At 42.6% G+C, this 10,183-nt stretch overlaps 1 pseudogene; it reads left to right on the top strand.

Annotated features, from left to right (window-relative positions):
• Positions 1 to 1,826: 1,826 nt before the first annotated feature.
• Positions 1,827 to 8,460, top strand: LOC119924314 (annotated as a pseudogene).
• The last annotated feature ends 1,723 nt before the right edge of the window (positions 8,461 to 10,183 follow it).

Below are 10,183 nucleotides of genomic sequence, written 5' to 3'. Positions count from 1 at the left end.
TTGAAGTAACTGTTAATGTCAGCATGAATCTGGGCTCACACATTTATTATTTCCTCAGGTATCTATCCTTTGTGGAGATCTGTTACTCCTCTACAGCTGCTCTGAACTAATTCTAGACTTAGGCATGGAAAAGAAAGAGATTTCCCTGAATGACTGCCTGACTCAGCTATTCTTTATTCATTCCTTTGATGGAACCTAGATTTTCCTCCTCACTGTGACGGCCTATGATCGCTATGTTGTCATCTGTAAGCCCGTGCACTACACCTCTTTCATGAGCCGATGTGTGTGCAGCCTTCTGTTTCGGATGGCCTGGAGGGATGGCTTATTGCATTCGATGGCTCGAATTATCCTCGTATTCTGCTTACCCTTCTGTGGCCCTAATGTGATTGACCACTATTTCTGCGACCTGCTCCCTCCGCTGAAACTTGCCTACAAAGACACTTTTGTCAATGATTTGCTGATTGTGGCTAAAGGTGGGATGTTGTTTGCGGTCAGCTTCCTGGTATTGGTTGTTTCATGTGTTATTATCTTACTTCACTTAAGACACGAGGTTCTGGAGGACGTCGCAGAGCCCTCTCGACCTATGGCTCCCATATCACGGTGGTGATCTTGTTTTTTGGACCTTGCATCTTCATCTACTTGTGGTCCTCTGCCATGCTTTCCATCGACAAAATGGTGGCTGTGTTCTACACTGTCATCACCCCTGTGTTGAACCCGACCTTTGAGAAATACCGAAATGAAAAATGCTGTGAGGAGACTATGGGTCATATAGATGAAAAGAGGAAAAAATGAAGGACAATATGGGAAGAATATTGGTGATTTGTGATGAAACATCTGAGGGAAAAGGGATTTTATAGGCTGCATGGGAGAGATTGTGTGCATATGAAAAAATGAGTATGAGAGCGTAGGTGTGTTTGTGTGTATGTGTGTGTGTGACAGAGAATGAGAGAGAGAGAGAATGTTCACTTCTGTCTCTTCCTTCCCTCCATTTTCTCAGCCTCTTCTTCACCCTTTCTTACCTCCTCTACTCTTCAGTTTTCCCTTTACCTTACCCTCTTTATCTCCATTTTCTTTATCACCTCTCTTCCCACTCCCTTCCTTTCTCTCTCCTTTCCTTTCTCTCTTTCTCACCCCCTTTCTCCTTCTCCCCTCCCCCTTCTCCATTTCTCTCTCTCTCTCTTAATCTTGGATCATTTATGCCTGCCCCCATAGAAATCCTGCCTACTAATTCCCCACTTGCAAGACATTTTTAAAGGCAGTTCTATTCACCAGTGTCATTTCTTTTCATCGTTTTATGAATAATTTATTAAGCTGTTAAGGGTTTTTAAAGGATTTGCTAGGATGGCAGCATTTGTACTGAATCTTTACCCTCTGTGCACTTGCTATTTACTCCAGGCTCAGCCCTCAGCCTCACATCAGCAATGTATGTATCTGCAGTTCAGTTATTCATTTTAATGTTTGCCTCCTCCTCTATACTGTAGACTTGTTGTGGGAAGGGAACATGACTACCAACTCTGTTGAGGTATATTCTCCCAAGCATTTATTACAGTGCTTTGCACACAGTGCTCAATAAATACCATTGATTGATTGATTGATTGGTCTGCTGTAAAAAGATTCATTTACTAGGAAAGGAATTCAGACTTCTTGCACATCAAAGTGGGATAGAGTCTTGCCTCCAAGAGGCAAGACTGGAAAAGTGGGGAAGGGCTATGGAGACAGAAGGGGACCGATGGACCGAGAGAGAAGAGGCAGGGAGAGGCAAAGAGTTTGGGGACAGGGAAAGGGAGGCTCATTGAATATCAATCTGGCTCGGCTGGTGGCTTCCAATGACCCTGATGTTAGATTTAAGTGATCCCGAATACCCACATCACCAGAGTACTCTGCTCATCCTGCCATAAAGGGGCCACCTGGAGCCTTCTCTAGAGGACAGTTCCAACTGATCCTTTTCTATCCAGAGCTTTTCTAGCTCCAGGATCTCAAATATTTCCTGCATTCTTTGCTGGCCAACCTCTTCATTTACAGGATTATAGGCTCTCCTGAAAGAAGAGCAGAGGATGGTTTAAGATTGCAGTGACCATTTCTGGGACACTTTGAAGACATTAAATATCATGGAGGGTCTTTTCCCAGAGAAAAAAAAAAAGAAAAAAAGAAATCAGTTTGTCTTCAGAAATAAGCGAGCCACAATTTGCAGGCCTTGGGTTAAAATCAAACTGACAAACAAAACTGGCTGTACACACTGAAGCACTGTAACAACAAGCACACAGTAAGCACTCAATGAATACAACTGATTGATCATGGAGTCCCCTCAGATGCAGATGCAGGATCCAAGACGATCCCCTCATATCTTTCAACCTGCGCTGGGAGTTTTGGATCTTCACTCATCTAGAACCCTCATTCCCATGGTGGGAGTCCTGTACTATGTTCCTCCTTCCTCCCTCAATTCCTCTTTTTTAATCTTGAGTTTTCTCGATTATGATCTATTGAGGACAGGGAATAGGTGTTTTACTTTTCAGATACTCTCCCAATTTCTTAGAACAGTGCTTCACACTCAGGAAGTGCTCGATTAATACCAATCATTGATTGACTGGGTTAGAAAATTCTCTATGTTGATGTTATGATTATGTCATCACTGCAGAGCTACACTGGAAGATTAAAGTACAAGAGATTTTCCCTTTGAGATTGACATTGAGAGATTTATCCAATACTCCTGGGCTAATGAGATATAGGGTGGCACAGGTAAATGAAATCCACAGATAATCCACAAATAATCCCAAACAACACTTTATATGAAACAGCTTCAACCCCTTCTCCTATTAATCACTTTAATGGGAGCTGCTAATAAAAGCAAAAATGGCTGTTATATATATCACTTCCCTTTCTCTTTTCTGCTCATTTTTGGAATATGGTTAATTAGCTTCTAAATGACCACATTTAATATTGTTTGTAATTTCTTCTGGATCAAATTATTCCTACTGGAGTCCAATACTCTTAGGAGTTCAATTCCCAGCTTTAAGACATTTTGGGAAATCACTTTAGGGTATCACCTATTTATGCTATGTTAGGGTCAGAGAAGGGGAAAGTTTCCCAAGGAACAGATTGGATGATCTATTTAGAGGCTCTGGGAGACTGATGGTGTAGTATTTTGATTAGGAACACTCTGGAACCAATTTCCCTCTGTTCTAGTGAATCAGTTCCTGCTAACCAGAATTGGTCTGAGCTGGACTCTAGTTTGGACCACTTCGAGATTGGTATCATAGCTCTAGCAATCATTCCTGAAGACCCTGGGCTTTTTTTGTAGTACAAAATCTGCCTGAATTCAAATTTTTGCCCTAAATCCAATCTTTTAACCCTAAGCCCCAAGTCCAGAGAGATTATTAGAAGAGATGGATCAAATCACATAGCATCCAAGAATCCTTTGATATCTTCACAGCTGAGTTTTTTAAATAACAGCAAGAATAACAACAAAATGTGATTTTTCTCTTTTGTCCTAGTAAAAAGTAAAAATAAAATAAAATCACATTGCCTATCTGACTATAATTGTTATAATGAAGTTGGATTTTCTTTTTTTTCTTAGTTAAATTTGTCATTTGGTACTGTTGGAAAATTTGATATTTGACAATGATAGTAATAATGATATGGTATTTGTTAAACACTCACTATGTGCCAAGCACTGTTCAAAGCACTGGATATTTTCTTTTGTTCAGGATTAAAAACATGCAAATCAAATTCTGATTCTGGCTGTCTTCTTTGCACCCTTTTTTGTATTTCAGTGGCAAATGTTTTTAAGAACCATTCGCTACTTGAGTAACTCCCAGACCATGGATAGATTACATGGAGTCACCAGAAAAGATTACAAGGGGCATCTTAATTTGTGAAAGTATAAACAAAAGTACTCATAAACCATTCATATAAAATGCCTGCTAAATTAATGATCAAACGTTATAATATAGAGATTAAAGGAAAGTCTATTTGATTTTTGAAAAGTTGAATGGTTTGCAGAAATATTACGGTCATTGCTGTAGTTTTAATCTTTTTAATTATGCTAGTTGGCTTTCTCGGACATAACCTTTTACTCATATTGCCAGTCGTTGGTAGGTAGATGTGCAAATTCACCCCGATTTGTCAGAATTCAGCAATGAATATTTTAAATTAAACCGATTACCACATCTTTATTATGTACTTTTATATTCATGGTATAAAATTATGAGCTATGCCTTTCGATTGAAAAGGAATAATTTGATGTCAATTGCCAGAAAATAGAAACGTTAAAGATTTTTTAATGGTATTTGTTAGGCACGTACTGTATTCCAGGCACTGTACTAAGTGCTGGGGTAGATACAAACTAATCAGTTTGGATATAGTCCATATGCCACATAAAACTCACAGTCTTAATCTCCACTTCATAGATGAGGTAACTGAGGCCAAGAGAAATGAAGTGACTTTCCCAAGGTCAAAAAGAAGAAAAGTAGTGGAGCCAAGATTAGAATCCAGGTCCCTCTGAATCCTAGGCCTGTTCTCTACTCACTGGGCCTTGCATCTGATTAGATTCCACCTTGATGGCACTGAAAGAAAGAGCTGAGGAACTAAGGAGTGTAGAATAAAGACATTTTAGTAACATTTACAAATGCAGTGGGGTAAGTCAAGGAAATTCTCTGCCCTTAGCAATTCCACACAGCCCTGTCGATTCGATCTTCTTCCAATTCGTGAAGTTGGTTTTTCTTTGATTGAAGAATTCTCAGTGTTACGGTGGAAAACACATCCCGGGCATGGACTCTGGGAAATCTGTCCTGTGGTTATTGTGTGTTTGCTGTCCGTTAACTTTTTCCACCAAGGTTTCAGTCACTCCTAGAAGTGCTTGGTGCATCGAAGCATTCATTCTACAAGTTGGATGCAGAACCGTATTTGTTAGAAACAATCTAACAGAAATAGATATGGTCCACTTAAGGCAGTGCTCATTCTGCGGTTCTAGGAAATACATTATCTGTTTTGAAAGGTCTTTTGAATGGTGATGGAACATTCTGTACAAGCTTAAAATGGAATGGGAAATCTGACAGCCTCCTCAAATTGACAATAGAAGATTATAACACCTCCCTGACTTTTGCTTTTTAAATCTAGTTGAACGCTGGTTCTCTCCTCTCTCCCACTTGTATAAACGGATGTTAACCAATCAATACCATATGGGTAGGTGACACATTTTATTTTTTATATCTGTGAAAGAGACTTCATTTTGGCTAAATTTTACAAATCTGTAGGGTGAAGAGATCTGGGGAAATGACAGGTGAAAGGAATTGTATATAAAAGGTGTAATAACTGTGGTATTTGTTAACTGCTCACTATGTTCCAAGCACTGCACTGCAGCACTGAGGTAGATATAAGAAAATCAGGTCCCACAAGGGGCTCACAGTCTAAGTAGCAGCGAGAATAGATGTTGAATCCCCATTTTTCAGATGAGGGACCCGAGGCACAGAGAATTTAAATGACTTGCCCAAGGTCACAAAGCAGGTGAGTGGCACAGCCAGTATTAGAACCCAGGTCCTCTAACTCCCAGGCCAGTGCTCTTTAAATTAGGCCATGCTGCTTCTTTGGGGCCAGGTTAGGGCCAGGTCTTGACTTCAGTGGCTATCAGGACCAACATGCTCTTTACATGTACTCTTAACCTGGAAATGGAGGGGACTTAGTCCTCAAAGGTTTTGGATATTCTGTAATCAATCAATTCCCCCTCAGGGTCATCATCATCATCATCATCAATCGTATTTATTGAGCACTTACTATGTGCAGAGCACTGTACTAAGCGCTTGGGAAGTACAAATTGGCAAAATACAGAGACAGTCCCTACCCAACAGTGGGCTCACAGTCTAAAAGGGGGTCGCAGATGGAGAGTTTCCAGTACTCTACCAGTCTCGACTACTGGAGGGAGAGTCAATCAGAGGCCTGTCCATTCCATTCCATCCCATTCTATTCCATTCCTAGCTTTTCCGTGCCACTAGCTTTGGCAGTGGCTAGAGAGTGGAAGGCAAGCTCACCTGTGCTAGGCAGCAGTAGCATGGGAGAGAGTCAAGGGCAAAGACTCAGATTTACTGCACGGAAGAGGGCAATGGTAAACCACTTCTGTATTTTTACCAAGAAAACTCTATAGATGCACTACCAAAACGATTACAGACAGAGGTGGGACATTCTGGGAGAGATGTGTTCATGGCATCTTGGGTCAGAAATGACTCGACAGCATAAGACAAGATAAGACAATCAAAAAGTAAATGATATTTATTGTGTGTAAACCGTGTGCAAACCGCTATATTAAACCCTTGGAAGGGTACAGTATGATAGAGTTCGTAGACACGTTCTCTGTAATAAACAGAACGTGTGAAAAACCTGTTAAGGCTTGGAATACACTTTGGGGAGGAGATTAGGGTGTGTTTGCCTGGTCAACAAACTGTAAGCTCATTGTGGCTAGGGAATGTTTCTGTTATATTTTTATATTGTACTCTCCCAAGTACTTAGTGCTCTGTGCACAGTGAGTGCTCAATAAATATGACTGATTGATTGATGTAAATATCCTTATTTTTCCTGTCTGTAATCTATTTTAATGTCTAGTCCTCCTACAGGGGATAAGCTCCTTTGAAAATATGTTTTAATGGTATTTGCTAAGTGTTTGTCGACCACGAGGAGACACTGTAACCAGGAAGAAGATCCAAGGTGGCAGTTCCCATTCATTCATTCATTCAATCATATTTATTAAGCGCTTACTGTGTGCAGAGCACTGTACTAAGCGCTTAACATCATAACCTTCTCACCCAGCACGGGGCAAAAAACATCGGTTGAGCCGGGGCTGGGAACAAAGAGGCTCAGCACTGTACTAAGCGCTGGAGTAGGTACAAACTAATCAGGTTGGACACAGTCCATTGCCCACAAGGGGCTCACAGTCTTGATCCCCATTTCACAGAAGATGTAACTGAGGTAGAGAGACGTGAATCGACTTGCCAAGGTTACCAACAAAGTGATAGAATGGGAATTAGAACCCAGGTCCTTCTGTAAGATCCGTTTAGAGTATAAGCTTCCTCTAGAATGAAAGCTCACTGTGGGCAGGGAATGTGTCTACTAACTCTATTATATTATACTCTCCCAAGCACTTAGTACAGTGTTCTGTCCACAGTAAGAGATCACTAAACGTCATTGATTGATTGATTCCCAGGTCCCTGCTCTATCAACTAGGTCATGGTGCTTCTCTTGTGGGCAGCAATCATGTCTACCAATTCACTTGTATTGTACCCTCCTGAGCGTTTAGTACACTGCTCTGCAAATAGTAAGTGATCAGCAAATGCCATTGATTAACTGTTGTTCATACCCTTCTTCTGTCCAACTCCCATGCTGGAGCTCCAAGAGGATGGATCATAGGGCACAGAATCAGAGAAAACATTCCAGAGACCACGGAGAACTCTTCGGATCAGAGGAATTCCCAGAAAGAGTGTTTTTGAAAAAAAATGCATCTTGACTGAATTTGCTCCCTTCATAGTTATCTCCTATTGGGTTTTGTTGCAGATGCATTTCCCCTCTGCTCAACCCAACCAAAGTGAACTTTTGGATAGGGGAAACAATGTGACAGAATTTATTTTCTTGGGAATTTCGCAGAACCAGGTGTTATAGAGAATTGGGTTTGCCCTCTTTGCCCACTTCTACACGGTATCATTGTTGGGAAATCTCTTCATAGTGATAACCGTCAGCCCCCGCCTCGCCTCCCCCATGTACTTCTTCCTCAGCTACCTCTCCTTTGTTGACATCTGCTATTCTACCACCACCACCTCAAAGATGTTGGCCGACCTGTTTGCTGAGAGAAAAACCATCTCCTTCAGCAGGTGTATGACCCAGCTGTTCGCCGTGCACTTCTTTGGCTCCACGGACATCTTCCTCCTCACAATGATAGCCTACACTGGTGCGTGGCCATTTGTAGACCTTTGCACTACCCGACCATCATGAGCCGGCGGGTGTGTCAAGTCATGGCAACCGCCTTCTGTGGCGGCGTGTTTCTACACTCCATCGTTCAGATCCTCCTCACCATCCAGCTTCCCTTCTGCCACCCCAGTGTGCTAGATCACTACTTCTGCAATTTGCATCCCTTGCTGAAACTTGCATGCACTGATACCTCTGTGGTGGGCCTGATGATGGTGACCAACAGTGGGATGATCTCTCTCGTGGCCTTCTTCATCCTGGTGATCTCCTACGCCATCAACCTTTCACCCTGAGGACCCAGTCACCTGAGGCGAGGCTGAGTGGGGTTCACGTGCCGTAGTCTTCCTATTCTTTGGCCCCTGTCTCTTCATGTACATTCATCCCTCTCACACCCTAGCGGTGGGTAAGATGGTTACTTTATATAATACCGTTATGACTCCCATGCTGAATCCTCTCATCTACACCCTGAGGAATGACGCCGAGGCGAAAAGCTCTATGAGGGAATTGTGGAGGTGAAGGCCGTCCTCAGGAGGAAAATTAACACTGTGGTCAGCGTGGGGTTTCCGCATCATCAGTGCTATTTGCCAAGTGTAGCAGATTGGCCTAGTGGAGTCAGAAAGACCTCGGTTCTGATCCTGGCCCCACCACCTGTCTGCTGTTTGAGCTGGGGCAAATCACTTCACTTCTCTGTGCCTCAGTTGCCTCCTTTGTAAAATGGGACTCAAGACTCCTCACTCTCCTCTGCCGCTAACCTCCTCACTGTGCCTCGTTCTCGCCTGTCCCGCCATCGACCCCCGGCCCATGTCCTCCCCCTGGCCTGGAATGCCCTCCTTCCAAACATCCACCAAGCTAGCTCTCTTCCTCCCTTCAAAGCCCTACTGAGAACACACCAGGAGGCCTTCCCAGACTGAGCCCCCTCTTTCCTCTCCCCCTCCCCATCTCCCCGCCCTACCACCTTCCCCTCCCCACAGCACCTGTAATTATATTTGTACAGCTTTATTATTCTATGTATTTTACTTGTACATATTTACTATTCTATTTATTTTGTTAATGATGTGCATCTAGCTTTACTTCTATTTATTCTGATGACTTGACACCTGTCCACATGTTTTGTTTTGTTGTCTGTCTCCCCCTTCTTGACTGTGAGCCTGTTGTTGGGTAGGGACTGTCTCTATATGTTCCCAACCTTTACTTCCCAAGCGCTTAGTACAGTGCTCTGCACACAGTAAGACCTCAATAAATACGATTGAAAGAATGAATGAATGAGACAGTGAGCCCCATAGGGCCTGTGCTCAACCTAATTAGATTGTATCTGCCACAGCCCTTAAAACTGTGCTTGACACATAGTAAGCACTTAACAAATACCGTCATCGTTATTATTATTATTACTAAGTGCTGGGAGAGTACAGTACAACAGAGTTGGTAGACATGTTCCCTGCCCACAACGAGTTTACAGTTTAGAGATGAGTTTGAATGTAATTGGTAGATTATGTTGGTAGGATCTAAAAGGACATTTCTCAGTAGGCATTTCAGTGAAAGTAACAAAAATTTGGACTTAAGGTTGACTGTGAGGACCAATTTCAAGGATATACAAAACTGAATTCAATGTTTTCTTGTGCAATGTCAGAGTTTGTATCTCTGGTGGGTGAAAACAAGCATGCTGTGGGCAAGGTATGTGACTACCGACTCTGTTATATTGTACTCTCCCAAGCACTTAGAACAGTGTCGGCACTCAGTAAGCACTCAATGAATATAATTGATAGGGCCTGAGGTAGTAATTGTTGCTTTATGAATGACCATCCTGCCATCCCACCGAGATCAGTCAATCGGTCAATCAATTAATGGTATTAACTGAGTGCTGTGTCCAGAGCACACAGCACAAGTTAGGGTGGAAGAGCCTGGGAAAGACTTAGAAGCTGGGAGGTGGGTTAGGGTGGGCAAGCCGACAGAATGAGAGATCTTACTGGTTCAGTGTTTCACTGATTCTCTGCCTCTTCTACCCCTGACTCTCTCTGGCTTCCTCTCCAACCATCCAGGGGGTTGCTGTCTCTGCCACCACAAATCCTTCCCCCGACCCCACCTATCTTCTGAATTGCTGAAGCCCTTGAAGTGGTTTGTGGCTATTTACATTGTTTCTCAAAACCGTGTAAATTGCCCTTATGAGTGATGAAAAACATAATGATGTTTGTCCTGTTGTAGCATCTGTGTCCAGAGATGGCAGAAACACTTTCCATTTTGC

The sequence above is a fragment of the Tachyglossus aculeatus genome, unplaced genomic scaffold (assembly GCF_015852505.1).
Source record: "Tachyglossus aculeatus isolate mTacAcu1 unplaced genomic scaffold, mTacAcu1.pri scaffold_96_arrow_ctg1, whole genome shotgun sequence".
Classification (NCBI taxonomy): domain Eukaryota; kingdom Metazoa; phylum Chordata; class Mammalia; order Monotremata; family Tachyglossidae; genus Tachyglossus; species Tachyglossus aculeatus.
Note: the sequence above shows the minus strand (reverse complement) of the source record. Positions and strands in the feature narration are given on the sequence as shown.